Source organism: Leptodactylus fuscus, chromosome 1 (genome assembly GCF_031893055.1).
Source record: "Leptodactylus fuscus isolate aLepFus1 chromosome 1, aLepFus1.hap2, whole genome shotgun sequence".
NCBI classification, from domain to species: domain Eukaryota; kingdom Metazoa; phylum Chordata; class Amphibia; order Anura; family Leptodactylidae; genus Leptodactylus; species Leptodactylus fuscus.
Window position 1 is genome coordinate 95777814 of NC_134265.1, and position 27030 is coordinate 95804843.

The window sequence follows — 27030 nt, forward strand, 5'->3', positions numbered from 1 at the left end:
TGTTCAGCAACCAGTCACAGGCCGCAGCCGCCCTCTTTCAAAAGGGCTGGGCGCAAGGTCTGCGCAGGGCTAAGAAACCATCCCGGGGGTGAAAGAAAGAGCAAGCTGGACCAGAGCCCATTGTCCAGTAGTCGGCTAAGGAAGAAGTTGAGATGGTTGCCCGTGCCTGGAAGCGAAGCTGCTTTTCAGTCAGCTTCTCTTTTCTTAGGGCGCGTTGTCTGCAAAGATGTTCAGCCTGTGTTGCCCTGTAAATTGGTCTGCAGGTTACTAGCTATGGCTTCCAGCCCGGCGGGAGGCCCAGATACTATGGAAATGAAGCCTGCTATTATTAAAAGTAAAAAGCCACAACGCTGGTGGCCACCACGCCCGCTGCGGCTGCTAAGAGTGATAGCGGTAAGACTGAGAATACTAGGATTTTGCAAGGCCTAAAGAGTGCAAGAGAGAAAGCGAATGTAAAAGAAGCAAGTGTGCAGTGTAAAAAGTGAATGTAAAAATGGCATAGAGGAGAGTGACCCCTGCTGGTGGAAGTGAGGAAAAGCAAAAGCCTACAGCACCTGGTATTCCCAGGCGGTCTCCCATCCAAGTACTAACCAGGCCCGACCCTGCTTAGCTTCCGAGATCAGACGAGAAAGGGCGTGTTCAGGGTGGTGTGGCTGTAGGCAAAGACAGGCTTCTCACTTACTCCTCTTCTACTTTGCAGCCTGGCTGCTGGCAGCCCTTTGCACTACTTCACGCTAGACCTTTTTCTTCACTTTTTGCCTTCTCTTAAGGGAACTTCATACTCCAACAGGAGCAGTGCAAGAGCTGGGGGCGGCCCTTATACCCACAGGTGTTGTTCAGCAACCAGTCACAGGCCGCAGCCGCCCTCTTTCAAAAGGGCTGGGCGCAAGGTCTGCGCAGGGCTAAGAAACCATCCCAGGGGTGAAAGAAAGAGCAAGCTGGACCAGAGCCCATTGTCCAGTAGTCGGCTAAGGAAGAAGTTGAGATGGTTGCCCGTGCCTGGAAGCGAAGCTGCTTTTCAGTCAGCTTCTCTTTTCTTAGGGCGCGTTGTCTGCAAAGATGTTCAGCCTGTGTTGCCCTGTAAATTGGTCTGCAGGTTACTAGCTATGGCTTCCAGCCCGGCGGGAGGCCCAGATACTATGGAAATGAAGCCTGCTATTATTAAATGAAAAAAGCCACAACGCTGGTGGCCACCACGCCCGCTGCGGCTGCTAAGAGTGATAGCGGTAAGACTGAGAATACTAGGATTTTGCAAGGCCTAAAGAGTGCAAGAGAGAAAGCGAATGTAAAAGAAGCAAGTGTGCAGTGTAAAAAGTGAATGTAAAAATGGCATAGAGGAGAGTGAGCCCTGCTGGTGGAAGTGAGGAAAAGCAAAAGCCTACAGCACCTGGTATTCCCAGGCGGTCTCCCATCCAAGTACTAACCAGGCCCGACCCTGCTTAGCTTCCGAGATCAGACGAGATCGGGCGTGTTCAGGGTGGTGTGGCCGTAGGCAGAGACAGGTTTCTCACTTACTCCTCTTCTACTTTGCAGCCTGGCTGCTGGCAGCCCTTTGCACTACTTCACGCTAGACCTTTTTCTTCACTTTTTGCCTTCTCTTAAGGGAACTTCATACTCCAACAGGAGCAGTGCAAGAGCCGGGGGCGGCCCTTATACCCACAGGTGTTGTTCAGCAACCAGTCACAGGCCGCAGCCGCCCTCTTTCAAAAGGGCTGGGCGCAAGGTCTGCGCAGGGCTAAGAAACCATCCCGGGGGTGAAAGAAAGAGCAAGCTGGACCAGAGCCCATTGTCCAGGAGTCGGCTAAGGAAGAAGTTGAGATGGTTGCCCGTGCCTGGAAGCGAAGCTGCTTTTCAGTCAGCTTCTCTTTTCTTAGGGCGCGTTGTCTGCAAAGATGTTCAGCCTGTGTTGCCCTGTAAATTGGTCTGCAGGTTACTAGCTATGGCTTCCAGCCCGGCGGGAGGCCCAGATACTATGGAAATGAAGCCTGCTATTATTAAAAGTAAAAAGCCACAACGCTGGTGGCCACCACGCCCGCTGCGGCTGCTAAGAGTGATAGCGGTAAGACTGAGAATACTAGGATTTTGCAAGGCCTAAAGAGTGCAAGAGAGAAAGCGAATGTAAAAGAAGCAAGTGTGCAGTGTAAAAAGTGAATGTAAAAATGGCATAGAGGAGAGTGACCCCTGCTGGTGGAAGTGAGGAAAAGCAAAAGTCTACAGCACCTGGTATTCCCAGGCGGTCTCCCATCCAAGTACTAACCAGGCCCGACCCTGCTTAGCTTCCGAGATCAGGGTGGTGTGGCCGTAGGCAGAGACAGGCTTCTCACTTACTCCTCTTCTACTTTGCAGCCTGGCTGCTGGCAGCCCTTTGCACTACTTCACGCTAGACCTTTTTCTTCACTTTTTGCCTTCTCTTAAGGGAACTTCATACTCCAACAGGAGCAGTGCAAGAGCTGGGGGCGGCCCTTATACCCACAGGTGTTGTTCAGCAACCAGTCACAGGCCGCAGCCGCCCTCTTTCAAAAGGGCTGGGCGCAAGGTCTGCGCAGGGCTAAGAAACCATCCCGGGGGTGAAAGAAAGAGCAAGCTGGACCAGAGCCCATTGTCCAGGAGTCGGCTAAGGAAGAAGTTGAGATGGTTGCCCGTGCCTGGAAGCGAAGCTGCTTTTCAGTCAGCTTCTCTTTTCTTAGGGCGCGTTGTCTGCAAAGATGTTCAGCCTGTGTTGCCCTGTAAATTGGTCTGCAGGTTACTAGCTATGGCTTCCAGCCCGGCGGGAGGCCCAGATACTATGGAAATGAAGCCTGCTATTATTAAAAGTAAAAAGCCACAACGCTGGTGGCCACCACGCCCGCTGCGGCTGCTAAGAGTGATAGCGGTAAGACTGAGAATACTAGGATTTTGCAAGGCCTAAAGAGTGCAAGAGAGAAAGCGAATGTAAAAGAAGCAAGTGTGCAGTGTAAAAAGTGAATGTAAAAATGGCATAGAGGAGAGTGACCCCTGCTGGTGGAAGTGAGGAAAAGCAAAAGCCTACAGCACCTGGTATTCCCAGGCGGTCTCCCATCCAAGTACTAACCAGGCCCGACCCTGCTTAGCTTCCGAGATCAGACGAGATCGGGCGTGTTCAGGGTGGTGTGGCCGTAGGCAGAGACAGGCTTCTCACTTACTCCTCTTCTACTTTGCAGCCTGGCTGCTGGCAGCCCTTTGCACTACTTCACGCTAGACCTTTTTCTTCACTTTTTGCCTTCTCTTAAGGGAACTTCATACTCCAACAGGAGCAGTGCAAGAGCTGGGGGCGGCCCTTATACCCACAGGTGTTGTTCAGCAACCAGTCACAGGCCGCAGCCGCCCTCTTTCAAAAGGGCTGGGCGCAAGGTCTGCGCAGGGCTAAGAAACCATCCCGGGGGTGAAAGAAAGAGCAAGCTGGACCAGAGCCCATTGTCCAGGAGTCGGCTAAGGAAGAAGTTGAGATGGTTGCCCGTGCCTGGAAGCGAAGCTGCTTTTCAGTCAGCTTCTCTTTTATTAGGGCGCGTTGTCTGCAAAGATGTTCAGCCTGTGTTGCCCTGTAAATTGGTCTGCAGGTTACTAGCTATGGCTTCCAGCCCGGCGGGAGGCCCAGATACTATGGAAATGAAGCCTGCTATTATTAAAAGTAAAAAGCCACAACGCTGGTGGCCACCACGCCCGCTGCGGCTGCTAAGAGTGATAGCGGTAAGACTGAGAATACTAGGATTTTGCAAGGCCTAAAGAGTGCAAGAGAGAAAGCGAATGTAAAAGAAGCAAGTGTGCAGTGTAAAAAGTGAATGTAAAAATGGCATAGAGGAGAGTGACCCCTGCTGGTGGAAGTGAGGAAAAGCAAAAGCCTACAGCACCTGGTATTCCCAGGCGGTCTCCCATCCAAGTACTAACCAGGCCCGACCCTGCTTAGCTTCCGAGATCAGACGAGATCAGGCGTTTTCAGGGTGGTGTGGCCGTAGGCAGAGACAGGCTTCTCACTTACTCCTCTTCTACTTTGCAGCCTGGCTGCTGGCAGCCCTTTGCACTACTTCACGCTAGACCTTTTTCTTCACTTTTTGCCTTCTTTTAAGGGAACTTCATACTCCAACAGGAGCAGTGCAAGAGCTGGGGGCGGCCCTTATACCCACAGGTGTTGTTCAGCAACCAGTCACAGGCCGCAGCCGCCCTCTTTCAAAAGGGCTGGGCGCAAGGTCTGCGCAGGGCTAAGAAACCATCCCGGGGGTGAAAGAAAGAGCAAGCTGGACCAGAGCCCATTGTCCAGGAGTCGGCTAAGGAAGAAGTTGAGATGGTTGCCCGTGCCTGGAAGCGAAGCTGCTTTTCAGTCAGCTTCTCTTTTCTTAGGGCACGTTGTCTGCAAAGATGTTCAACCTGTGTTGCCCTGTAAATTGGTCTGCAGGTTACTAGCTATGGCTTCCAGCCCGGCGGGAGGCCCAGATACTATGGAAATGAAGCCTGCTATTATTAAAAGTAAAAAGCCACAACGCTGGTGGCCACCACGCCCGCTGCGGCTGCTAAGAGTGATAGCGGTAAGACTGAGAATACTAGGATTTTGCAAGGCCTAAAGAGTGCAAGAGAGAAAGCGAATGTAAAAGAAGCAAGTGTGCAGTGTAAAAAGTGAATGTAAAAATGGCATAGAGGAGAGTGACCCCTGCTGGTGGAAGTGAGGAAAAGCAAAAGCCTACAGCACCTGGTATTCCCAGGCGGTCTCCCATCCAAGTACTAACCAGGCCAGACCCTGCTTAGCTTCCGAGATCAGACGCGTTCAGGGTGGTGTGGCCGTAGGCAGAGACAGGCTTCTCACTTACTCCTCTTCTACTTTGCAGCCTGGCTGCTGGCAGCCCTTTGCACTACTTCACGCTAGACCTTCTTCTTCACTTTTTGCCTTCTCTTAAGGGAACTTCATACTCCAACAGGAGCAGTGCAAGAGCTGGGGGGCGGCCCTTATACCCACAGGTGTTGTTCAGCAACCAGTCACAGGCCGCAGCCGCCCTCTTTCAAAAGGGCTGGGCGCAAGGTCTGCGCAGGGCTAAGAAACCATCCCGGGGGTGAAAGAAAGAGCAAGCTGGACCAGAGCCCATTGTCCAGTAGTCGGCTAAGGAAGAAGTTGAGATGGTTGCCCGTGCCTGGAAACGAAGCTGCTTTTCAGTCAGCTTCTCTTTTCTTAGGGCGCGTTGTCTGCAAAGATGTTCAGCCTGTGTTGCCCTGTAAATTGGTCTGCAGGTTACTAGCTATGGCTTCCAGCCCGGCGGGAGGCCCAGATACTATGGAAATGAAGCCTGCTATTAGTAAAAGTAAAAAGCCACAACGCTGGTGGCCACCACGCCCGCTGCGGCTGCTAAGAGTGATAGCGGTAAGACTGAGAATACTAGGATTTTGCAAGGCCTAAAGAGTGCAAGAGAGAAAGCGAATGTAAAAGAAGCAAGTGTGCAGTGTAAAAAGTGAATGTAAAAATGGCATAGAGGAGAGTGACCCCTGCTGGTGGAAGTGAGGAAAAGCAAAAGCCTACAGCACCTGGTATTCCCAAGCGGTCTCCCATCCAAGTACTAACCAGGCCCGACCCTGCTTAGCTTCCGAGATCAGACAAGAAAGGGCGTGTTCAGGGTGGTGTGGCTGTAGGCAGAGACAGGCTTCTCACTTACTCCTCTTCTACTTTGCAGCCTGGCTGCTGGCAGCCCTTTGCACTACTTCACGCTAGACCTTTTTCTTCACTTTTTGCCTTCTCTTAAGGGAACTTCATACTCCAACAGGAGCAGTGCAAGAGCTGGGGGCGGCCCTTATACCCACAGGTGTTGTTCAGCAACCAGTCACAGGCCGCAGCCGCCCTCTTTCAAAAGGGCTGGGCGCAAGGTCTGCGCAGGGCTAAGAAACCATCCCAGGGGTGAAAGAAAGAGCAAGCTGGACCAGAGCCCATTGTCCAGTAGTCGGCTAAGGAAGAAGTTGAGATGGTTGCCCGTGCCTGGAAGCGAAGCTGCTTTTCAGTCAGCTTCTCTTTTCTTAGGGCGCGTTGTCTGCAAAGATGTTCAGCCTGTGTTGCCCTGTAAATTGGTCTGCAGGTTACGAGCTATGGGTTCCAGCCCGGCGGGAGGCCCAGATACTATGGAAATGAAGCCTGCTATTATTAAAAGAAAAAAGCCACAACGCTGGTGGCCACCACGCCCGCTGCGGCTGCTAAGAGTGATAGCGGTAAGACTGAGAATACTAGGATTTTGCAAGGCCTAAAGAGTGCAAGAGAGAAAGCGAATGTAAAAGAAGCAAGTGTGCAGTGTAAAAAGTGAATGTAAAAATGGCATAGAGGAGAGTGACCCCTGCTGGTGGAAGTGAGGAAAAGCAAAAGCCTACAGCACCTGGTATTCCCAGGCGGTCTCCCATCCAAGTACTAACCAGGCCCGACCCTGCTTAGCTTCCTGAGATCAGGCGTGTTCAGGGTGGTGTGGCCGTAGGCAGAGACAGGCTTCTCACTTACTCCTCTTCTACTTTGCAGCCTGGCTGCTGGCAGCTCTTTGCACTACTTCACGCTAGACCTTTTTCTTCACTTTTTGCCTTCTCTTAAGGGAACTTCATACTCCAACAGGAGCAGTGCAAGAGCTGGGGGCGGCCCTTATACCCACAGGTGTTGTTCAGCAACCAGTCACAGGCCGCAGCCGCCCTCTTTCAAAAGGGCTGGGCGCAAGGTCTGCGCAGGGCTAAGAAACCATCCCGGGGGTGAAAGAAAGAGCAAGCTGGACCAGAGCCCATTGTCCAGGAGTCGGCTAAGGAAGAAGTTGAGATGGTTGCCCGTGCCTGGAAGCGAAGCTGCTTTTCAGTCAGCTTCTCTTTTCTTAGGGCGCGTTGTCTGCAAAGATGTTCAGCCTGTGTTGCCCTGTAAATTGGTCTGCAGGTTACTAGCTATGGCTTCCAGCCCGGCGGGAGGCCCAGATACTATGGAAATGAAGCCTGCTATTATTAAAAGTAAAAAGCCACAACGCTGGTGGCCACCACGCCCGCTGCGGCTGCTAAGAGTGATAGCGGTAAGACTGAGAATACTAGGATTTTGCAAGGCCTAAAGAGTGCAAGAGAGAAAGCGAATGTAAAAGAAGCAAGTGTGCAGTGTAAAAAGTGAATGTAAAAATGGCATAGAGGAGAGTGACCCCTGCTGGTGGAAGTGAGGAAAAGCAAAAGCCTACAGCACCTGGTATTCCCAGGCGGTCTCCCATCCAAGTACTAACCAGGCCCGACCCTGCTTAGCTTCCGAGATCAGACGAGATCGGGCGTGTTCAGGGTGGTGTGGCCGTAGGCAGAGACAGGCTTCTCACTTACTCCTCTTCTACTTTGCAGCCTGGCTGCTGGCAGCCCTTTGCACTACTTCACGCTAGACCTTTTTCTTCACTTTTTGCCTTCTCTTAAGGGAACTTCATACTCCAACAGGAGCAGTGCAAGAGCTGGGGGCGGCCCTTATACCCACAGGTGTTGTTCAGCAACCAGTCACAGGCCGCAGCCGCCCTCTTTCAAAAGGGCTGGGCGCAAGGTCTGCGCAGGGCTAAGAAACCATCCCGGGGGTGAAAGAAAGAGCAAGCTGGACCAGAGCCCATTGTCCAGGAGTCGGCTAAGGAAGAAGTTGAGATGGTTGCCCGTGCCTGGAAGCGAAGCTGCTTTTCAGTCAGCTTCTCTTTTATTAGGGCGCGTTGTCTGCAAAGATGTTCAGCCTGTGTTGCCCTGTAAATTGGTCTGCAGGTTACTAGCTATGGCTTCCAGCCCGGCGGGAGGCCCAGATACTATGGAAATGAAGCCTGCTATTATTAAAAGTAAAAAGCCACAACGCTGGTGGCCACCACGCCCGCTGCGGCTGCTAAGAGTGATAGCGGTAAGACTGAGAATACTAGGATTTTGCAAGGCCTAAAGAGTGCAAGAGAGAAAGCGAATGTAAAAGAAGCAAGTGTGCAGTGTAAAAAGTGAATGTAAAAATGGCATAGAGGAGAGTGACCCCTGCTGGTGGAAGTGAGGAAAAGCAAAAGCCTACAGCACCTGGTATTCCCAGGCGGTCTCCCATCCAAGTACTAACCAGGCCCGACCCTGCTTAGCTTCCGAGATCAGACGAGATCAGGCGTTTTCAGGGTGGTGTGGCCGTAGGCAGAGACAGGCTTCTCACTTACTCCTCTTCTACTTTGCAGCCTGGCTGCTGGCAGCCCTTTGCACTACTTCACGCTAGACCTTTTTCTTCACTTTTTGCCTTCTTTTAAGGGAACTTCATACTCCAACAGGAGCAGTGCAAGAGCTGGGGGCGGCCCTTATACCCACAGGTGTTGTTCAGCAACCAGTCACAGGCCGCAGCCGCCCTCTTTCAAAAGGGCTGGGCGCAAGGTCTGCGCAGGGCTAAGAAACCATCCCGGGGGTGAAAGAAAGAGCAAGCTGGACCAGAGCCCATTGTCCAGGAGTCGGCTAAGGAAGAAGTTGAGATGGTTGCCCGTGCCTGGAAGCGAAGCTGCTTTTCAGTCAGCTTCTCTTTTCTTAGGGCACGTTGTCTGCAAAGATGTTCAACCTGTGTTGCCCTGTAAATTGGTCTGCAGGTTACTAGCTATGGCTTCCAGCCCGGCGGGAGGCCCAGATACTATGGAAATGAAGCCTGCTATTATTAAAAGTAAAAAGCCACAACGCTGGTGGCCACCACGCCCGCTGCGGCTGCTAAGAGTGATAGCGGTAAGACTGAGAATACTAGGATTTTGCAAGGCCTAAAGAGTGCAAGAGAGAAAGCGAATGTAAAAGAAGCAAGTGTGCAGTGTAAAAAGTGAATGTAAAAATGGCATAGAGGAGAGTGACCCCTGCTGGTGGAAGTGAGGAAAAGCAAAAGCCTACAGCACCTGGTATTCCCAGGCGGTCTCCCATCCAAGTACTAACCAGGCCAGACCCTGCTTAGCTTCCGAGATCAGACGCGTTCAGGGTGGTGTGGCCGTAGGCAGAGACAGGCTTCTCACTTACTCCTCTTCTACTTTGCAGCCTGGCTGCTGGCAGCCCTTTGCACTACTTCACGCTAGACCTTCTTCTTCACTTTTTGCCTTCTCTTAAGGGAACTTCATACTCCAACAGGAGCAGTGCAAGAGCTGGGGGGCGGCCCTTATACCCACAGGTGTTGTTCAGCAACCAGTCACAGGCCGCAGCCGCCCTCTTTCAAAAGGGCTGGGCGCAAGGTCTGCGCAGGGCTAAGAAACCATCCCGGGGGTGAAAGAAAGAGCAAGCTGGACCAGAGCCCATTGTCCAGTAGTCGGCTAAGGAAGAAGTTGAGATGGTTGCCCGTGCCTGGAAGCGAAGCTGCTTTTCAGTCAGCTTCTCTTTTCTTAGGGCGCGTTGTCTGCAAAGATGTTCAGCCTGTGTTGCCCTGTAAATTGGTCTGCAGGTTACTAGCTATGGCTTCCAGCCCGGCGGGAGGCCCAGATACTATGGAAATGAAGCCTGCTATTAGTAAAAGTAAAAAGCCACAACGCTGGTGGCCACCACGCCCGCTGCGGCTGCTAAGAGTGATAGCGGTAAGACTGAGAATACTAGGATTTTGCAAGGCCTAAAGAGTGCAAGAGAGAAAGCGAATGTAAAAGAAGCAAGTGTGCAGTGTAAAAAGTGAATGTAAAAATGGCATAGAGGAGAGTGACCCCTGCTGGTGGAAGTGAGGAAAAGCAAAAGCCTACAGCACCTGGTATTCCCAGGCGGTCTCCCATCCAAGTACTAACCAGGCCCGACCCTGCTTAGCTTCCTGAGATCAGGCGTGTTCAGGGTGGTGTGGCCGTAGGCAGAGACAGGCTTCTCACTTACTCCTCTTCTACTTTGCAGCCTGGCTGCTGGCAGCTCTTTGCACTACTTCACGCTAGACCTTTTTCTTCACTTTTTGCCTTCTCTTAAGGGAACTTCATACTCCAACAGGAGCAGTGCAAGAGCTGGGGGCGGCCCTTATACCCACAGGTGTTGTTCAGCAACCAGTCACAGGCCGCAGCCGCCCTCTTTCAAAAGGGCTGGGCGCAAGGTCTGCGCAGGGCTAAGAAACCATCCCGGGGGTGAAAGAAAGAGCAAGCTGGACCAGAGCCCATTGTCCAGGAGTCGGCTAAGGAAGAAGTTGAGATGGTTGCCCGTGCCTGGAAGCGAAGCTGCTTTTCAGTCAGCTTCTCTTTTCTTAGGGCGCGTTGTCTGCAAAGATGTTCAGCCTGTGTTGCCCTGTAAATTGGTCTGCAGGTTACTAGCTATGGCTTCCAGCCCGGCGGGAGGCCCAGATACTATGGAAATGAATCCTGCTATTATTAAAAGTAAAAAGCCACAACGCTGGTGGCCACCACGCCCGCTGCGGCTGCTAAGAGTGATAGCGGTAAGACTGAGAATACTAGGATTTTGCAAGGCCTAAAGAGTGCAAGAGAGAAAGCGAATGTAAAAGAAGCAAGTGTGCAGTGTAAAAAGTGAATGTAAAAATGGCTTAGAGGAGAGTGACCCCTGCTGGTGGAAGTGAGGAAAAGCAAAAGCCTACAGCACCTGGTATTCCCAGGCGGTCTCCCATCCAAGTACTAACCAGGCCCGACCCTGCTTAGCTTCCGAGATCAGACGAGATCGGGCGTGTTCAGGGTGGTGTGGCCGTAGGCAGAGACAGGCTTCTCACTTACTCCTCTTCTACTTTGCAGCCTGGCTGCTGGCAGCCCTTTGCACTACTTCACGCTAGACCTTTTTCTTCACTTTTTGCCTTCTCTTAAGGGAACTTCATACTCCAACAGGAGCAGTGCAAGAGCTGGGGGCGGCCCTTATACCCACAGGTGTTGTTCAGCAACCAGTCACAGGCCGCAGCCGCCCTCTTTCAAAAGGGCTGGGCGCAAGGTCTGCGCAGGGCTAAGAAACCATCCCGGGGGTGAAAGAAAGAGCAAGCTGGACCAGAGCCCATTGTCCAGGAGTCGGCTAAGGAAGAAGTTGAGATGGTTGCCCGTGCCTGGAAGCGAAGCTGCTTTTCAGTCAGCTTCTCTTTTCTTAGGGCACGTTGTCTGCAAAGATGTTCAGCCTGTGTTGCCCTGTAAATTGGTCTGCAGGTTACTAGCTATGGCTTCCAGCCCGGCGGGAGGCCCAGATACTATGGAAATGAAGCCTGCTATTATTAAAAGTAAAAAGCCACAACGCTGGTGGCCACCACGCCCGCTGCGGCTGCTAAGAGTGATAGCGGTAAGACTGAGAATACTAGGATTTTGCAAGGCCTAAAGAGTGCAAGAGAGAAAGCGAATGTAAAAGAAGCAAGTGTGCAGTGTAAAAAGTGAATGTAAAAATGGCATAGAGGAGAGTGACCCCTGCTGGTGGAAGTGAGGAAAAGCAAAAGCCTACAGCACCTGGTATTCCCAGGCGGTCTCCCATCCAAGTACTAACCAGGCCCGACCCTGCTTAGCTTCCGAGATCAGACGAGATCGGGCGTGTTCAGGGTGGTGTGGCCGTAGGCGGAGACAAACTTCTCACTTACTCCTCTTCTACTTTGCAGCCTGGCTGCTGGCAGCTCTTTGCACTACTTCACGCTAGACCTTTTTCTTCACTTTTTGCCTTCTCTTAAGGGAACTTCATACTCCAACAGGAGCAGTGCAAGAGCTGGGGGCGGCCCTTATACCCACAGGTGTTGTTCAGCAACCAGTCACAGGCCGCAGCCGCCCTCTTTCAAAAGGGCTGGGCGCAAGGTCTGAGCAGGGCTAAGAAACCATCCCGGGGGTGAAAGAAAGAGCAAGCTGGACCAGAGCCCATTGTCCAGGAGTCGGCTAAGGAAGAAGTTGAGATGGTTGCCCGTGCCTGGAAGCGAAGCTGCTTTTCAGTCAGCTTCTCTTTTCTTAGGGCACGTTGTCTGCAAAGATGTTCAGCCTGTGTTGCCCTGTAAATTGGTCTGCAGGTTACTAGCTATGGCTTCCAGCCCGGCGGGAGGCCCAGATACTATGGAAATGAAGCCTGCTATTATTAAAAGTAAAAAGCCACAACGCTGGTGGCCACCACGCCCGCTGCGGCTGCTAAGAGTGATAGCGGTAAGACTGAGAATACTAGGATTTTGCAAGGCCTAAAGAGTGCAAGAGAGAAAGCGAATGTAAAAGAAGCAAGTGTGCAGTGTAAAAAGTGAATGTAAAAATGGCATAGAGGAGAGTGACCCCTGCTGGTGGAAGTGAGGAAAAGCAAAAGCCTACAGCACCTGGTATTCCCAGGCGGTCTCCCATCCAAGTACTAACCAGGCCCGACCCTGCTTAGCTTCCGAGATCAGACGAGATCGGGCGTGTTCAGGGTGGTGTGGCCGTAGGCGGAGACAGGCTTCTCACTTACTCCTCTTCTACTTTGCAGCCTGGCTGCTGGCAGCTCTTTGCACTACTTCACGCTAGACCTTCTTCTTCACTTTTTGCCTTCTCTTAAGGGAACTTCATACTCCAACAGGAGCAGTGCAAGAGCTGGGGGGCGGCCCTTATACCCACAGGTGTTGTTCAGCAACCAGTCACAGGCCGCAGCCGCCCTCTTTCAAAAGGGCTGGGCGCAAGGTCTGCGCAGGGCTAAGAAACCATCCCGGGGGTGAAAGAAAGAGCAAGCTGGACCAGAGCCCATTGTCCAGTAGTCGGCTAAGGAAGAAGTTGAGATGGTTGCCCGTGCCTGGAAGCGAAGCTGCTTTTCAGTCAGCTTCTCTTTTCTTAGGGCGCGTTGTCTGCAAAGATGTTCAGCCTGTGTTGCCCTGTAAATTGGTCTGCAGGTTACTAGCTATGGCTTCCAGCCCGGCGGGAGGCCCAGATACTATGGAAATGAAGCCTGCTATTATTAAAAGTAAAAAGCCACAACGCTGGTGGCCACCACGCCCGCTGCGGGTGCTAAGAGTGATAGCGGTAAGACTGAGAATACTAGGATTTTGCAAGGCCTAAAGAGTGCAAGAGAGAAAGCGAATGTAAAAGAAGCAAGTGTGCAGTGTAAAAAGTGAATGTAAAAATGGCATAGAGGAGAGTGACCCCTGCTGGTGGAAGTGAGGAAAAGCAAAAGCCTACAGCACCTGGTATTCCCAGGCGGTCTCCCATCCAAGTACTAACCAGGCCAGACCCTGCTTAGCTTCCGAGATCAGACGCGTTCAGGGTGGTGTGGCCGTAGGCAGAGACAGGCTTCTCACTTACTCCTCTTCTACTTTGCAGCCTGGCTGCTGGCAGCCCTTTGCACTACTTCACGCTAGACCTTCTTCTTCACTTTTTGCCTTCTCTTAAGGGAACTTCATACTCCAACAGGAGCAGTGCAAGAGCTGGGGGGCGGCCCTTATACCCACAGGTGTTGTTCAGCAACCAGTCACAGGCCGCAGCCGCCCTCTTTCAAAAGGGCTGGGCGCAAGGTCTGCGCAGGGCTAAGAAACCATCCCGGGGGTGAAAGAAAGAGCAAGCTGGACCAGAGCCCATTGTCCAGTAGTCGGCTAAGGAAGAAGTTGAGATGGTTGCCCGTGCCTGGAAGCGAAGCTGCTTTTCAGTCAGCTTCTCTTTTCTTAGGGCGCGTTGTCTGCAAAGATGTTCAGCCTGTGTTGCCCTGTAAATTGGTCTGCAGGTTACTAGCTATGGCTTCCAGCCCGGCGGGAGGCCCAGATACTATGGAAATGAAGCCTGCTATTAGTAAAAGTAAAAAGCCACAACGCTGGTGGCCACCACGCCCGCTGCGGCTGCTAAGAGTGATAGCGGTAAGACTGAGAATACTAGGATTTTGCAAGGCCTAAAGAGTGCAAGAGAGAAAGCGAATGTAAAAGAAGCAAGTGTGCAGTGTAAAAAGTGAATGTAAAAATGGCATAGAGGAGAGTGACCCCTGCTGGTGGAAGTGAGGAAAAGCAAAAGCCTACAGCACCTGGTATTCCCAAGCGGTCTCCCATCCAAGTACTAACCAGGCCCGACCCTGCTTAGCTTCCGAGATCAGACAAGAAAGGGCGTGTTCAGGGTGGTGTGGCTGTAGGCAGAGACAGGCTTCTCACTTACTCCTCTTCTACTTTGCAGCCTGGCTGCTGGCAGCCCTTTGCACTACTTCACGCTAGACCTTTTTCTTCACTTTTTGCCTTCTCTTAAGGGAACTTCATACTCCAACAGGAGCAGTGCAAGAGCTGGGGGCGGCCCTTATACCCACAGGTGTTGTTCAGCAACCAGTCACAGGCCGCAGCCGCCCTCTTTCAAAAGGGCTGGGCGCAAGGTCTGCGCAGGGCTAAGAAACCATCCCAGGGGTGAAAGAAAGAGCAAGCTGGACCAGAGCCCATTGTCCAGTAGTCGGCTAAGGAAGAAGTTGAGATGGTTGCCCGTGCCTGGAAGCGAAGCTGCTTTTCAGTCAGCTTCTCTTTTCTTAGGGCGCGTTGTCTGCAAAGATGTTCAGCCTGTGTTGCCCTGTAAATTGGTCTGCAGGTTACGAGCTATGGCTTCCAGCCCGGCGGGAGGCCCAGATACTATGGAAATGAAGCCTGCTATTATTAAAAGAAAAAAGCCACAACGCTGGTGGCCACCACGCCCGCTGCGGCTGCTAAGAGTGATAGCGGTAAGACTGAGAATACTAGGATTTTGCAAGGCCTAAAGAGTGCAAGAGAGAAAGCGAATGTAAAAGAAGCAAGTGTGCAGTGTAAAAAGTGAATGTAAAAATGGCATAGAGGAGAGTGACCCCTGCTGGTGGAAGTGAGGAAAAGCAAAAGCCTACAGCACCTGGTATTCCCAGGCGGTCTCCCATCCAAGTACTAACCAGGCCCGACCCTGCTTAGCTTCCTGAGATCAGGCGTGTTCAGGGTGGTGTGGCCGTAGGCAGAGACAGGCTTCTCACTTACTCCTCTTCTACTTTGCAGCCTGGCTGCTGGCAGCTCTTTGCACTACTTCACGCTAGACCTTTTTCTTCACTTTTTGCCTTCTCTTAAGGGAACTTCATACTCCAACAGGAGCAGTGCAAGAGCTGGGGGCGGCCCTTATACCCACAGGTGTTGTTCAGCAACCAGTCACAGGCCGCAGCCGCCCTCTTTCAAAAGGGCTGGGCGCAAGGTCTGCGCAGGGCTAAGAAACCATCCCGGGGGTGAAAGAAAGAGCAAGCTGGACCAGAGCCCATTGTCCAGGAGTCGGCTAAGGAAGAAGTTGAGATGGTTGCCCGTGCCTGGAAGCGAAGCTGCTTTTCAGTCAGCTTCTCTTTTCTTAGGGCGCGTTGTCTGCAAAGATGTTCAGCCTGTGTTGCCCTGTAAATTGGTCTGCAGGTTACTAGCTATGGCTTCCAGCCCGGCGGGAGGCCCAGATACTATGGAAATGAATCCTGCTATTATTAAAAGTAAAAAGCCACAACGCTGGTGGCCACCACGCCCGCTGCGGCTGCTAAGAGTGATAGCGGTAAGACTGAGAATACTAGGATTTTGCAAGGCCTAAAGAGTGCAAGAGAGAAAGCGAATGTAAAAGAAGCAAGTGTGCAGTGTAAAAAGTGAATGTAAAAATGGCATAGAGGAGAGTGACCCCTGCTGGTGGAAGTGAGGAAAAGCAAAAGCCTACAGCACCTGGTATTCCCAGGCGGTCTCCCATGCAAGTACTAACCAGGCCCGACCCTGCTTAGCTTCCGAGATCAGACGAGATCGGGCGTGTTCAGGCTGGTGTGGCCGTAGGCAGAGACAGGCTTCTCACTTACTCCTCTTCTACTTTGCAGCCTGGCTGCTGGCAGCTCTTTGCACTACTTCACGCTAGACCTTCTTCTTCACTTTTTGCCTTCTCTTAAGGGAACTTCATACTCCAACAGGAGCAGTGCAAGAGCTGGGGGGCGGCCCTTATACCCACAGGTGTTGTTCAGCAACCAGTCACAGGCCGCAGCCGCCCTCTTTCAAAAGGGCTGGGCGCAAGGTCTGCGCAGGGCTAAGAAACCATCCCGGGGGTGAAAGAAAGAGCAAGCTGGACCAGAGCCCATTGTCCAGTAGTCGGCTAAGGAAGAAGTTGAGATGGTTGCCCGTGCCTGGAAGCGAAGCTGCTTTTCAGTCAGCTTCTCTTTTCTTAGGGCGCGTTGTCTGCAAAGATGTTCAGCCTGTGTTGCCCTGTAAATTGGTCTGCAGGTTACTAGCTATGGCTTCCAGCCCGGCGGGAGGCCCAGATACTATGGAAATGAAGCCTGCTATTATTAAAAGTAAAAAGCCACAACGCTGGTGGCCACCACGCCCGCTGCGGCTGCTAAGAGTGATAGCGGTAAGACTGAGAATACTAGGATTTTGCAAGGCCTAAAGAGTGCAAGAGAGAAAGCGAATGTAAAAGAAGCAAGTGTGCAGTGTAAAAAGTGAATGTAAAAATGGCTTAGAGGAGAGTGACCCCTGCTGGTGGAAGTGAGGAAAAGCAAAAGCCTACAGCACCTGGTATTCCCAGGCGGTCTCCCATCCAAGTACTAACCAGGCCCGACCCTGCTTAGCTTCCGAGATCAGACGAGATCAGGCGTGTTCAGGGTGGTGTGGCCGTAGGCAGAGACAGGCTTCTCACTTACTCCTCTTCTACTTTGCAGCCTGGCTGCTGGCAGCCCTTTGCACTACTTCACGCTAGACCTTTTTCTTCACTTTTTGCCTTCTCTTAAGGGAACTTCATACTCCAACAGGAGCAGTGCAAGAGCTGGGGGCGGCCCTTATACCCACAGGTGTTGTTCAGCAACCAGTCACAGGCCGCAGCCGCCCTCTTTCAAAAGGGCTGGGCGCAAGGTCTGCGCAGGGCTAAGAAACCATCCCGGGGGTGAAAGAAAGAGCAAGCTGGACCAGAGCCCATTGTCCAGGAGTCGGCTAAGGAAGAAGTTGAGATGGTTGCCCGTGCCTGGAAGCGAAGCTGCTTTTCAGTCAGCTTCTCTTTTCTTAGGGCACGTTGTCTGCAAAGATGTTCAGCCTGTGTTGCCCTGTAAATTGGTCTGCAGGTTACTAGCTATGGCTTCCAGCCCGGCGGGAGGCCCAGATACTATGGAAATGAAGCCTGCTATTATTAAAAGTAAAAAGCCACAACGCTGGTGGCCACCACGCCCGCTGCGGCTGCTAAGAGTGATAGCGGTAAGACTGAGAATACTAGGATTTTGCAAGGCCTAAAGAGTGCAAGAGAGAAAGCGAATGTAAAAGAAGCAAGTGTGCAGTGTAAAAAGTGAATGTAAAAATGGCATAGAGGAGAGTGACCCCTGCTGGTGGAAGTGAGGAAAAGCAAAAGCCTACAGCACCTGGTATTCCCAGGCGGTCTCCCATCCAAGTACTAACCAGGCCCGACCCTGCTTAGCTTCCGAGATCAGACGAGATCGGGCGTGTTCAGGGTGGTGTGGCCGTAGGCGGAGACAAACTTCTCACTTACTCCTCTTCTACTTTGCAGCCTGGCTGCTGGCAGCTCTTTGCACTACTTCACGCTAGACCTTTTTCTTCACTTTTTGCCTTCTCTTAAGGGAACTTCATACTCCAACAGGAGCAGTGCAAGAGCTGGGGGCGGCCCTTATACCCACAGGTGTTGTTCAGCAACCAGTCACAGGCCGCAGCCGCCCTCTTTCAAAAGGGCTGGGCGCAAGGTCTGAGCAGGGCTAAGAAACCATCCCGGGGGTGAAAGAAAGAGCAAGCTGGACCAGAGCCCATTGTCCAGGAGTCGGCTAAGGAAGAAGTTGAGATGGTTGCCCGTGCCTGGAAGCGAAGCTGCTTTTCAGTCAGCTTCTCTTTTCTTAGGGCACGTTGTCTGCAAAGATGTTCAGCCTGTGTTGCCCTGTAAATTGGTCTGCAGGTTACTAGCTATGGCTTCCAGCCCGGCGGGAGGCCCAGATACTATGGAAATGAAGCCTGCTATTATTAAAAGTAAAAAGCCACAACGCTGGTGGCCACCACGCCCGCTGCGGCTGCTAAGAGTGATAGCGGTAAGACTGAGAATACTAGGATTTTGCAAGGCCTAAAGAGTGCAAGAGAGAAAGCGAATGTAAAAGAAGCAAGTGTGCAGTGTAAAAAGTGAATGTAAAAATGGCATAGAGGAGAGTGACCCCTGCTGGTGGAAGTGAGGAAAAGCAAAAGCCTACAGCACCTGGTATTCCCAGGCGGTCTCCCATCCAAGTACTAACCAGGCCCGACCCTGCTTAGCTTCCGAGATCAGACGAGATCGGGCGTGTTCAGGGTGGTGTGGCCGTAGGCGGAGACAGGCTTCTCACTTACTCCTCTTCTACTTTGCAGCCTGGCTGCTGGCAGCTCTTTGCACTACTTCACGCTAGACCTTCTTCTTCACTTTTTGCCTTCTCTTAAGGGAACTTCATACTCCAACAGGAGCAGTGCAAGAGCTGGGGGGCGGCCCTTATACCCACAGGTGTTGTTCAGCAACCAGTCACAGGCCGCAGCCGCCCTCTTTCAAAAGGGCTGGGCGCAAGGTCTGCGCAGGGCTAAGAAACCATCCCGGGGGTGAAAGAAAGAGCAAGCTGGACCAGAGCCCATTGTCCAGTAGTCGGCTAAGGAAGAAGTTGAGATGGTTGCCCGTGCCTGGAAGCGAAGCTGCTTTTCAGTCAGCTTCTCTTTTCTTAGGGCGCGTTGTCTGCAAAGATGTTCAGCCTGTGTTGCCCTGTAAATTGGTCTGCAGGTTACTAGCTATGGCTTCCAGCCCGGCGGGAGGCCCAGATACTATGGAAATGAAGCCTGCTATTATTAAAAGTAAAAAGCCACAACGCTGGTGGCCACCACGCCCGCTGCGGGTGCTAAGAGTGATAGCGGTAAGACTGAGAATACTAGGATTTTGCAAGGCCTAAAGAGTGCAAGAGAGAAAGCGAATGTAAAAGAAGCAAGTGTGCAGTGTAAAAAGTGAATGTAAAAATGGCATAGAGGAGAGTGACCCCTGCTGGTGGAAGTGAGGAAAAGCAAAAGCCTACAGCACCTGGTATTCCCAGGCGGTCTCCCATCCAAGTACTAACCAGGCCAGACCCTGCTTAGCTTCCGAGATCAGACGCGTTCAGGGTGGTGTGGCCGTAGGCAGAGACAGGCTTCTCACTTACTCCTCTTCTACTTTGCAGCCTGGCTGCTGGCAGCCCTTTGCACTACTTCACGCTAGACCTTCTTCTTCACTTTTTGCCTTCTCTTAAGGGAACTTCATACTCCAACAGGAGCAGTGCAAGAGCTGGGGGGCGGCCCTTATACCCACAGGTGTTGTTCAGCAACCAGTCACAGGCCGCAGCCGCCCTCTTTCAAAAGGGCTGGGCGCAAGGTCTGCGCAGGGCTAAGAAACCATCCCGGGGGTGAAAGAAAGAGCAAGCTGGACCAGAGCCCATTGTCCAGTAGTCGGCTAAGGAAGAAGTTGAGATGGTTGCCCGTGCCTGGAAGCGAAGCTGCTTTTCAGTCAGCTTCTCTTTTCTTAGGGCGCGTTGTCTGCAAAGATGTTCAGCCTGTGTTGCCCTGTAAATTGGTCTGCAGGTTACTAGCTATGGCTTCCAGCCCGGCGGGAGGCCCAGATACTATGGAAATGAAGCCTGCTATTAGTAAAAGTAAAAAGCCACAACGCTGGTGGCCACCACGCCCGCTGCGGCTGCTAAGAGTGATAGCGGTAAGACTGAGAATACTAGGATTTTGCAAGGCCTAAAGAGTGCAAGAGAGAAAGCGAATGTAAAAGAAGCAAGTGTGCAGTGTAAAAAGTGAATGTAAAAATGGCATAGAGGAGAGTGACCCCTGCTGGTGGAAGTGAGGAAAAGCAAAAGCCTACAGCACCTGGTATTCCCAAGCGGTCTCCCATCCAAGTACTAACCAGGCCCGACCCTGCTTAGCTTCCGAGATCAGACAAGAAAGGGCGTGTTCAGGGTGGTGTGGCTGTAGGCAGAGACAGGCTTCTCACTTACTCCTCTTCTACTTTGCAGCCTGGCTGCTGGCAGCCCTTTGCACTACTTCACGCTAGACCTTTTTCTTCACTTTTTGCCTTCTCTTAAGGGAACTTCATACTCCAACAGGAGCAGTGCAAGAGCTGGGGGCGGCCCTTATACCCACAGGTGTTGTTCAGCAACCAGTCACAGGCCGCAGCTGCCCTCTTTCAAAAGGGCTGGGCGCAAGGTCTGCGCAGGGCTAAGAAACCATCCCAGGGGTGAAAGAAAGAGCAAGCTGGACCAGAGCCCATTGTCCAGTAGTCGGCTAAGGAAGAAGTTGAGATGGTTGCCCGTGCCTGGAAGCGAAGCTGCTTTTCAGTCAGCTTCTCTTTTCTTAGGGCGCGTTGTCTGCAAAGATGTTCAGCCTGTGTTGCCCTGTAAATTGGTCTGCAGGTTACGAGCTATGGCTTCCAGCCCGGCGGGAGGCCCAGATACTATGGAAATGAAGCCTGCTATTATTAAAAGAAAAAAGCCACAACGCTGGTGGCCACCACGCCCGCTGCGGCTGCTAAGAGTGATAGCGGTAAGACTGAGAATACTAGGATTTTGCAAGGCCTAAAGAGTGCAAGAGAGAAAGCGAATGTAAAAGAAGCAAGTGTGCAGTGTAAAAAGTGAATGTAAAAATGGCATAGAGGAGAGTGACCCCTGCTGGTGGAAGTGAGGAAAAGCAAAAGCCTACAGCACCTGGTATTCCCAGGCGGTCTCCCATCCAAGTACTAACCAGGCCCGACCCTGCTTAGCTTCCTGAGATCAGGCGTGTTCAGGGTGGTGTGGCCGTAGGCAGAGACAGGCTTCTCACTTACTCCTCTTCTACTTTGCAGCCTGGCTGCTGGCAGCTCTTTGCACTACTTCACGCTAGACCTTTTTCTTCACTTTTTGCCTTCTCTTAAGGGAACTTCATACTCCAACAGGAGCAGTGCAAGAGCTGGGGGCGGCCCTTATACCCACAGGTGTTGTTCAGCAACCAGTCACAGGCCGCAGCCGCCCTCTTTCAAAAGGGCTGGGCGCAAGGTCTGCGCAGGGCTAAGAAACCATCCCGGGGGTGAAAGAAAGAGCAAGCTGGACCAGAGCCCATTGTCCAGGAGTCGGCTAAGGAAGAAGTTGAGATGGTTGCCCGTGCCTGGAAGCGAAGCTGCTTTTCAGTCAGCTTCTCTTTTCTTAGGGCGCGTTGTCTGCAAAGATGTTCAGCCTGTGTTGCCCTGTAAATTGGTCTGCAGGTTACTAGCTATGGCTTCCAGCCCGGCGGGAGGCCCAGATACTATGGAAATGAATCCTGCTATTATTAAAAGTAAAAAGCCACAACGCTGGTGGCCACCACGCCCGCTGCGGCTGCTAAGAGTGATAGCGGTAAGACTGAGAATACTAGGATTTTGCAAGGCCTAAAGAGTGCAAGAGAGAAAGCGAATGTAAAAGAAGCAAGTGTGCAGTGTAAAAAGTGAATGTAAAAATGGCATAGAGGAGAGTGACCCCTGCTGGTGGAAGTGAGGAAAAGCAAAAGCCTACAGCACCTGGTATTCCCAGGCGGTCTCCCATGCAAGTACTAACCAGGCCCGACCCTGCTTAGCTTCCGAGATCAGACGAGATCGGGCGTGTTCAGGCTGGTGTGGCCGTAGGCAGAGACAGGCTTCTCACTTACTCCTCTTCTACTTTGCAGCCTGGCTGCTGGCAGCTCTTTGCACTACTTCACGCTAGACCTTCTTCTTCACTTTTTGCCTTCTCTTAAGGGAACTTCATACTCCAACAGGAGCAGTGCAAGAGCTGGGGGGCGGCCCTTATACCCACAGGTGTTGTTCAGCAACCAGTCACAGGCCGCAGCCGCCCTCTTTCAAAAGGGCTGGGCGCAAGGTCTGCGCAGGGCTAAGAAACCATCCCGGGGGTGAAAGAAAGAGCAAGCTGGACCAGAGCCCATTGTCCAGTAGTCGGCTAAGGAAGAAGTTGAGATGGTTGCCCGTGCCTGGAAGCGAAGCTGCTTTTCAGTCAGCTTCTCTTTTCTTAGGGCGCGTTGTCTGCAAAGATGTTCAGCCTGTGTTGCCCTGTAAATTGGTCTGCAGGTTACTAGCTATGGCTTCCAGCCCGGCGGGAGGCCCAGATACTATGGAAATGAAGCCTGCTATTATTAAAAGTAAAAAGCCACAACGCTGGTGGCCACCACGCCCGCTGCGGCTGCTAAGAGTGATAGCGGTAAGACTGAGAATACTAGGATTTTGCAAGGCCTAAAGAGTGCAAGAGAGAAAGCGAATGTAAAAGAAGCAAGTGTGCAGTGTAAAAAGTGAATGTAAAAATGGCTTAGAGGAGAGTGACCCCTGCTGGTGGAAGTGAGGAAAAGCAAAAGCCTACAGCACCTGGTATTCCCAGGCGGTCTCCCATCCAAGTACTAACCAGGCCCGACCCTGCTTAGCTTCCGAGATCAGACGAGATCAGGCGTGTTCAGGGTGGTGTGGCCGTAGGCAGAGACAGGCTTCTCACTTACTCCTCTTCTACTTTGCAGCCTGGCTGCTGGCAGCCCTTTGCACTACTTCACGCTAGACCTTTTTCTTCACTTTTTGCCTTCTCTTAAGGGAACTTCATACTCCAACAGGAGCAGTGCAAGAGCTGGGGGCGGCCCTTATACCCACAGGTGTTGTTCAGCAACCAGTCACAGGCCGCAGCCGCCCTCTTTCAAAAGGGCTGGGCGCAAGGTCTGCGCAGGGCTAAGAAACCATCCCGGGGGTGAAAGAAAGAGCAAGCTGGACCAGAGCCCATTGTCCAGGAGTCGGCTAAGGAAGAAGTTGAGATGGTTGCCCGTGCCTGGAAGCGAAGCTGCTTTTCAGTCAGCTTCTCTTTTCTTAGGGCACGTTGTCTGCAAAGATGTTCAGCCTGTGTTGCCCTGTAAATTGGTCTGCAGGTTACTAGCTATGGCTTCCAGCCCGGCGGGAGGCCCAGATACTATGGAAATGAAGCCTGCTATTATTAAAAGTAAAAAGCCACAACGCTGGTGGCCACCACGCCCGCTGCGGCTGCTAAGAGTGATAGCGGTAAGACTGAGAATACTAGGATTTTGCAAGGCCTAAAGAGTGCAAGAGAGAAAGCGAATGTAAAAGAAGCAAGTGTGCAGTGTAAAAAGTGAATGTAAAAATGGCATAGAGGAGAGTGACCCCTGCTGGTGGAAGTGAGGAAAAGCAAAAGCCTACAGCACCTGGTATTCCCAGGCGGTCTCCCATCCAAGTACTAACCAGGCCCGACCCTGCTTAGCTTCCGAGATCAGACGAGATCGGGCGTGTTCAGGGTGGTGTGGCCGTAGGCGGAGACAAACTTCTCACTTACTCCTCTTCTACTTTGCAGCCTGGCTGCTGGCAGCTCTTTGCACTACTTCACGCTAGACCTTTTTCTTCACTTTTTGCCTTCTCTTAAGGGAACTTCATACTCCAACAGGAGCAGTGCAAGAGCTGGGGGCGGCCCTTATACCCACAGGTGTTGTTCAGCAACCAGTCACAGGCCGCAGCCGCCCTCTTTCAAAAGGGCTGGGCGCAAGGTCTGAGCAGGGCTAAGAAACCATCCCGGGGGTGAAAGAAAGAGCAAGCTGGACCAGAGCCCATTGTCCAGGAGTCGGCTAAGGAAGAAGTTGAGATGGTTGCCCGTGCCTGGAAGCGAAGCTGCTTTTCAGTCAGCTTCTCTTTTCTTAGGGCACGTTGTCTGCAAAGATGTTCAGCCTGTGTTGCCCTGTAAATTGGTCTGCAGGTTACTAGCTATGGCTTCCAGCCCGGCGGGAGGCCCAGATACTATGGAAATGAAGCCTGCTATTATTAAAAGTAAAAAGCCACAACGCTGGTGGCCACCACGCCCGCTGCGGCTGCTAAGAGTGATAGCGGTAAGACTGAGAATACTAGGATTTTGCAAGGCCTAAAGAGTGCAAGAGAGAAAGCGAATGTAAAAGAAGCAAGTGTGCAGTGTAAAAAGTGAATGTAAAAATGGCATAGAGGAGAGTGACCCCTGCTGGTGGAAGTGAGGAAAAGCAAAAGCCTACAGCACCTGGTATTCCCAGGCGGTCTCCCATCCAAGTACTAACCAGGCCCGACCCTGCTTAGCTTCCGAGATCAGACGAGATCGGGCGTGTTCAGGGTGGTGTGGCCGTAGGCGGAGACAGGCTTCTCACTTACTCCTCTTCTACTTTGCAGCCTGGCTGCTGGCAGCTCTTTGCACTACTTCACGCTAGACCTTCTTCTTCACTTTTTGCCTTCTCTTAAGGGAACTTCATACTCCAACAGGAGCAGTGCAAGAGCTGGGGGGCGGCCCTTATACCCACAGGTGTTGTTCAGCAACCAGTCACAGGCCGCAGCCGCCCTCTTTCAAAAGGGCTGGGCGCAAGGTCTGCGCAGGGCTAAGAAACCATCCCGGGGGTGAAAGAAAGAGCAAGCTGGACCAGAGCCCATTGTCCAGTAGTCGGCTAAGGAAGAAGTTGAGATGGTTGCCCGTGCCTGGAAGCGAAGCTGCTTTTCAGTCAGCTTCTCTTTTCTTAGGGCGCGTTGTCTGCAAAGATGTTCAGCCTGTGTTGCCCTGTAAATTGGTCTGCAGGTTACTAGCTATGGCTTCCAGCCCGGCGGGAGGCCCAGATACTATGGAAATGAAGCCTGCTATTATTAAAAGTAAAAAGCCACAACGCTGGTGGCCACCACGCCCGCTGCGGGTGCTAAGAGTGATAGCGGTAAGACTGAGAATACTAGGATTTTGCAAGGCCTAAAGAGTGCAAGAGAGAAAGCGAATGTAAAAGAAGCAAGTGTGCAGTGTAAAAAGTGAATGTAAAAATGGCATAGAGGAGAGTGACCCCTGCTGGTGGAAGTGAGGAAAAGCAAAAGGAAAAGGAAAAGCACCTGGTATTCCCAGGCGGTCTCCCATCCAAGTACTAACCAGGCCCCACCCTGCTTAGCTTCCGAGATCAGACGAGAAAGGGCGTGTTCAGGGTGGTGTGGCTGTAGGCAGAGACAGGCTTCTCACTTACTCCTCTTCTACTTTGCAGCCTGGCTGCTGGCAGCCCTTTGCACTACTTCACGCTAGACCTTTTTCTTCACTTTTTGCCTTCTCTTAAGGGAACTTCATACTCCAACAGGAGCAGTGCAAGAGCTGGGGGCGGCCCTTATACCCACAGGTGTTGTTCAGCAACCAGTCACAGGCCGCAGCCGCCCTCTTTCAAAAGGGCTGGGCGCAAGGTCTGCGCAGGGCTAAGAAACCATCCCGGGGGTGAAAGAAAGAGCAAGCTGGACCAGAGCCCATTGTCCAGTAGTCGGCTAAGGAAGAAGTTGAGATGGTTGCCCGTGCCTGGAAGCGAAGCTGCTTTTCAGTCAGCTTCTCTTTTCTTAGGGCGCGTTGTCTGCAAAGATGTTCAGCCTGTGTTGCCCTGTAAATTGGTCTGCAGGTTACTAGCTATGGCTTCCAGCCCGGCGGGAGGCCCAGATACTATGGAAATGAAGCCTGCTATTATTAAAAGAAAAAAGCCACAACGCTGGTGGCCACCACGCCCGCTGCGACTGCTAAGAGTGATAGCGGTAAGACTGAGAATACTAGGATTTTGCAAGGCCTAAAGAGTGCAAGAGAGAAAGCGAATGTAAAAGAAGCAAGTGTGCAGTGTAAAAAGTGAATGTAAAAATGGCATAGAGGAGAGTGACCCCTGCTGGTGGAAGTGAGGAAAAGCAAAAGCCTACAGCACCTGGTATTCCCAGGCGGTCTCCCATCCAAGTACTAACCAGGCCCGACCCTGCTTAGCTTCCAAGATCAGACGAGATCGGGCGTGTTCAGGGTGGTGTGGCCGTAGGCGGAGGCAAGCTTCTCACTTACTCCTCTTCTACTTTGCAGCCTGGCTGCTGGCAGCTCTTTGCACTACTTCACGCTAGACCTTTTTCTTCACTTTTTGCCTTCTCTTAAGGGAACTTCATACTCCAACAGGAGCAGTGCAAGAGCCGGGGGCGGCCCTTATACCCACAGGTGTTGTTCAGCAACCAGTCACAGGCCGCAGCCGCCCTCTTTCAAAAGGGCTGGGCGCAAGGTCTGCGCAGGGCTAAGAAACCATCCCGGGGGTGAAAGAAAGAGCAAGCTGGACCAGAGCCCATTGTCCAGTAGTCGGCTAAGGAAGAAGTTGAGATGGTTGCCCGTGCCTGGAAGCGAAGCTGCTTTTCAGTCAGCTTCTCTTTTCTTAGGGCGCGTTGTCTGCAAAGATGTTCAGCCTGTGTTGCCCTGTAAATTGGTCTGCAGGTTACTAGCTATGGCTTCCAGCCCGGCGGGAGGCCCAGATACTATGGAAATGAAGCCTGCTATTATTAAAAGTAAAAAGCCACAACGCTGGTGGCCACCACGCCCGCTGCGGCTGCTAAGAGTGATAGCGGTAAGACTGAGAATACTAGGATTTTGCAAGGCCTAAAGAGTGCAAGAGAGAAAGCGAATGTAAAAGAAGCAAGTGTGCAGTGTAAAAAGTGAATGTAAAAATGGCATAGAGGAGAGTGACCCCTGCTGGTGGAAGTGAGGAAAAGCAAAAGCCTACAGCACCTGGTATTCCCAGGCGGTCTCCCATCCAAGTACTAACCAGGCCCGACCCTGCTTAGCTTCCGAGATCAGACGAGATCGGGCGTGTTCAGGGTGGTGTGGCCGTAGGCAGAGGCAGGCTTCTCACTTACTCCTCTTCTACTTTGCAGCCTGGCTGCTGGCAGCTCTTTGCACTACTTCACGCTAGACCTTCTTCTTCACTTTTTGCCTTCTCTTAAGGGAACTTCATACTCCAACAGGAGCAGTGCAAGAGCTGGGGGGCGGCCCTTATACCCACAGGTGTTGTTCAGCAACCAGTCACAGGCCGCAGCCGCCCTCTTTCAAAAGGGCTGGGCGCAAGGTCTGCGCAGGGCTAAGAAACCATCCCGGGGGTGAAAGAAAGAGCAAGCTGGACCAGAGCCCATTGTCCAGTAGTCGGCTAAGGAAGAAGTTGAGATGGTTGCCCGTGCCTGGAAGCGAAGCTGCTTTTCAGTCAGCTTCTCTTTTCTTAGGGCGCGTTGTCTGCAAAGATGTTCAGCCTGTGTTGCCCTGTAAATTGGTCTGCAGGTTACTAGCTATGGCTTCCAGCCCGGCGGGAGGCCCAGATACTATGGAAATGAAGCCTGCTATTATTAAAAGTAAAAAGCCACAACGCTGGTGGCCACCACGCCCGCTGCGGCTGCTAAGAGTGATAGCGGTAAGACTGAGAATACTAGGATTTTGCAAGGCCTAAAGAGTGCAAGAGAGAAAGCGAATGTA

The 27030-nt window shown here is 52.2% G+C and overlaps 22 non-coding genes and 10 pseudogenes across 22 annotated transcripts; all 32 read right to left on the minus strand.

Annotated features, from left to right (window-relative positions):
- Positions 1–542: 542 nt before the first annotated feature.
- On the minus strand, positions 543–661 carry LOC142190254 (5S ribosomal RNA). The gene has a single exon (XR_012714178.1). It is a non-coding gene; the product is annotated as a 5S ribosomal RNA (ribosomal RNA).
- A 714-nt stretch (positions 662–1375) lies between these two features.
- LOC142191246 (5S ribosomal RNA) lies at positions 1376–1494 on the minus strand. Its single transcript, XR_012714853.1, has one exon. It is a non-coding gene; the product is annotated as a 5S ribosomal RNA (ribosomal RNA).
- Positions 1495–2208: 714 nt separating this feature from the next.
- On the minus strand, positions 2209–2307 carry LOC142190567 (5S ribosomal RNA; annotated as a pseudogene).
- Positions 2308–3021: 714 nt separating this feature from the next.
- On the minus strand, positions 3022–3140 carry LOC142191248 (5S ribosomal RNA). The gene has a single exon (XR_012714855.1). It is a non-coding gene; the product is annotated as a 5S ribosomal RNA (ribosomal RNA).
- A 714-nt stretch (positions 3141–3854) lies between these two features.
- On the minus strand, positions 3855–3973 carry LOC142189731 (5S ribosomal RNA). Its single transcript, XR_012713688.1, has one exon. It is a non-coding gene; the product is annotated as a 5S ribosomal RNA (ribosomal RNA).
- Positions 3974–4687: 714 nt separating this feature from the next.
- Positions 4688–4796, minus strand: LOC142190537 (5S ribosomal RNA; annotated as a pseudogene).
- Positions 4797–5511: 715 nt separating this feature from the next.
- LOC142190335 (5S ribosomal RNA) lies at positions 5512–5630 on the minus strand. The gene has a single exon (XR_012714236.1). It is a non-coding gene; the product is annotated as a 5S ribosomal RNA (ribosomal RNA).
- A 714-nt stretch (positions 5631–6344) lies between these two features.
- Positions 6345–6454, minus strand: LOC142190494 (5S ribosomal RNA; annotated as a pseudogene).
- Positions 6455–7168: 714 nt separating this feature from the next.
- On the minus strand, positions 7169–7287 carry LOC142191249 (5S ribosomal RNA). The gene has a single exon (XR_012714856.1). It is a non-coding gene; the product is annotated as a 5S ribosomal RNA (ribosomal RNA).
- A 714-nt stretch (positions 7288–8001) lies between these two features.
- On the minus strand, positions 8002–8120 carry LOC142189732 (5S ribosomal RNA). The gene has a single exon (XR_012713689.1). It is a non-coding gene; the product is annotated as a 5S ribosomal RNA (ribosomal RNA).
- Positions 8121–8834: 714 nt separating this feature from the next.
- On the minus strand, positions 8835–8943 carry LOC142190539 (5S ribosomal RNA; annotated as a pseudogene).
- A 715-nt stretch (positions 8944–9658) lies between these two features.
- Positions 9659–9768, minus strand: LOC142190495 (5S ribosomal RNA; annotated as a pseudogene).
- A 714-nt stretch (positions 9769–10482) lies between these two features.
- LOC142191251 (5S ribosomal RNA) lies at positions 10483–10601 on the minus strand. The gene has a single exon (XR_012714857.1). It is a non-coding gene; the product is annotated as a 5S ribosomal RNA (ribosomal RNA).
- A 714-nt stretch (positions 10602–11315) lies between these two features.
- Positions 11316–11434, minus strand: LOC142191252 (5S ribosomal RNA). The gene has a single exon (XR_012714858.1). It is a non-coding gene; the product is annotated as a 5S ribosomal RNA (ribosomal RNA).
- A 714-nt stretch (positions 11435–12148) lies between these two features.
- LOC142191253 (5S ribosomal RNA) lies at positions 12149–12267 on the minus strand. Its single transcript, XR_012714859.1, has one exon. It is a non-coding gene; the product is annotated as a 5S ribosomal RNA (ribosomal RNA).
- A 715-nt stretch (positions 12268–12982) lies between these two features.
- LOC142190540 (5S ribosomal RNA) lies at positions 12983–13091 on the minus strand (annotated as a pseudogene).
- Positions 13092–13806: 715 nt separating this feature from the next.
- LOC142190336 (5S ribosomal RNA) lies at positions 13807–13925 on the minus strand. Its single transcript, XR_012714237.1, has one exon. It is a non-coding gene; the product is annotated as a 5S ribosomal RNA (ribosomal RNA).
- Positions 13926–14639: 714 nt separating this feature from the next.
- On the minus strand, positions 14640–14749 carry LOC142190496 (5S ribosomal RNA; annotated as a pseudogene).
- Positions 14750–15463: 714 nt separating this feature from the next.
- LOC142190165 (5S ribosomal RNA) lies at positions 15464–15582 on the minus strand. Its single transcript, XR_012714095.1, has one exon. It is a non-coding gene; the product is annotated as a 5S ribosomal RNA (ribosomal RNA).
- A 715-nt stretch (positions 15583–16297) lies between these two features.
- LOC142189789 (5S ribosomal RNA) lies at positions 16298–16416 on the minus strand. Its single transcript, XR_012713743.1, has one exon. It is a non-coding gene; the product is annotated as a 5S ribosomal RNA (ribosomal RNA).
- Positions 16417–17130: 714 nt separating this feature from the next.
- On the minus strand, positions 17131–17249 carry LOC142191254 (5S ribosomal RNA). The gene has a single exon (XR_012714860.1). It is a non-coding gene; the product is annotated as a 5S ribosomal RNA (ribosomal RNA).
- A 714-nt stretch (positions 17250–17963) lies between these two features.
- On the minus strand, positions 17964–18082 carry LOC142191255 (5S ribosomal RNA). Its single transcript, XR_012714861.1, has one exon. It is a non-coding gene; the product is annotated as a 5S ribosomal RNA (ribosomal RNA).
- Positions 18083–18797: 715 nt separating this feature from the next.
- LOC142190541 (5S ribosomal RNA) lies at positions 18798–18906 on the minus strand (annotated as a pseudogene).
- A 715-nt stretch (positions 18907–19621) lies between these two features.
- Positions 19622–19740, minus strand: LOC142190337 (5S ribosomal RNA). The gene has a single exon (XR_012714238.1). It is a non-coding gene; the product is annotated as a 5S ribosomal RNA (ribosomal RNA).
- A 714-nt stretch (positions 19741–20454) lies between these two features.
- Positions 20455–20564, minus strand: LOC142190497 (5S ribosomal RNA; annotated as a pseudogene).
- Positions 20565–21278: 714 nt separating this feature from the next.
- Positions 21279–21397, minus strand: LOC142190167 (5S ribosomal RNA). The gene has a single exon (XR_012714096.1). It is a non-coding gene; the product is annotated as a 5S ribosomal RNA (ribosomal RNA).
- A 715-nt stretch (positions 21398–22112) lies between these two features.
- LOC142189790 (5S ribosomal RNA) lies at positions 22113–22231 on the minus strand. Its single transcript, XR_012713744.1, has one exon. It is a non-coding gene; the product is annotated as a 5S ribosomal RNA (ribosomal RNA).
- A 714-nt stretch (positions 22232–22945) lies between these two features.
- On the minus strand, positions 22946–23064 carry LOC142191256 (5S ribosomal RNA). Its single transcript, XR_012714862.1, has one exon. It is a non-coding gene; the product is annotated as a 5S ribosomal RNA (ribosomal RNA).
- A 714-nt stretch (positions 23065–23778) lies between these two features.
- Positions 23779–23897, minus strand: LOC142191257 (5S ribosomal RNA). Its single transcript, XR_012714863.1, has one exon. It is a non-coding gene; the product is annotated as a 5S ribosomal RNA (ribosomal RNA).
- A 722-nt stretch (positions 23898–24619) lies between these two features.
- Positions 24620–24736, minus strand: LOC142190549 (5S ribosomal RNA; annotated as a pseudogene).
- Positions 24737–25450: 714 nt separating this feature from the next.
- On the minus strand, positions 25451–25569 carry LOC142189889 (5S ribosomal RNA). Its single transcript, XR_012713837.1, has one exon. It is a non-coding gene; the product is annotated as a 5S ribosomal RNA (ribosomal RNA).
- Positions 25570–26283: 714 nt separating this feature from the next.
- Positions 26284–26402, minus strand: LOC142191258 (5S ribosomal RNA). Its single transcript, XR_012714864.1, has one exon. It is a non-coding gene; the product is annotated as a 5S ribosomal RNA (ribosomal RNA).
- Positions 26403–27030: the final 628 nt, after the last annotated feature.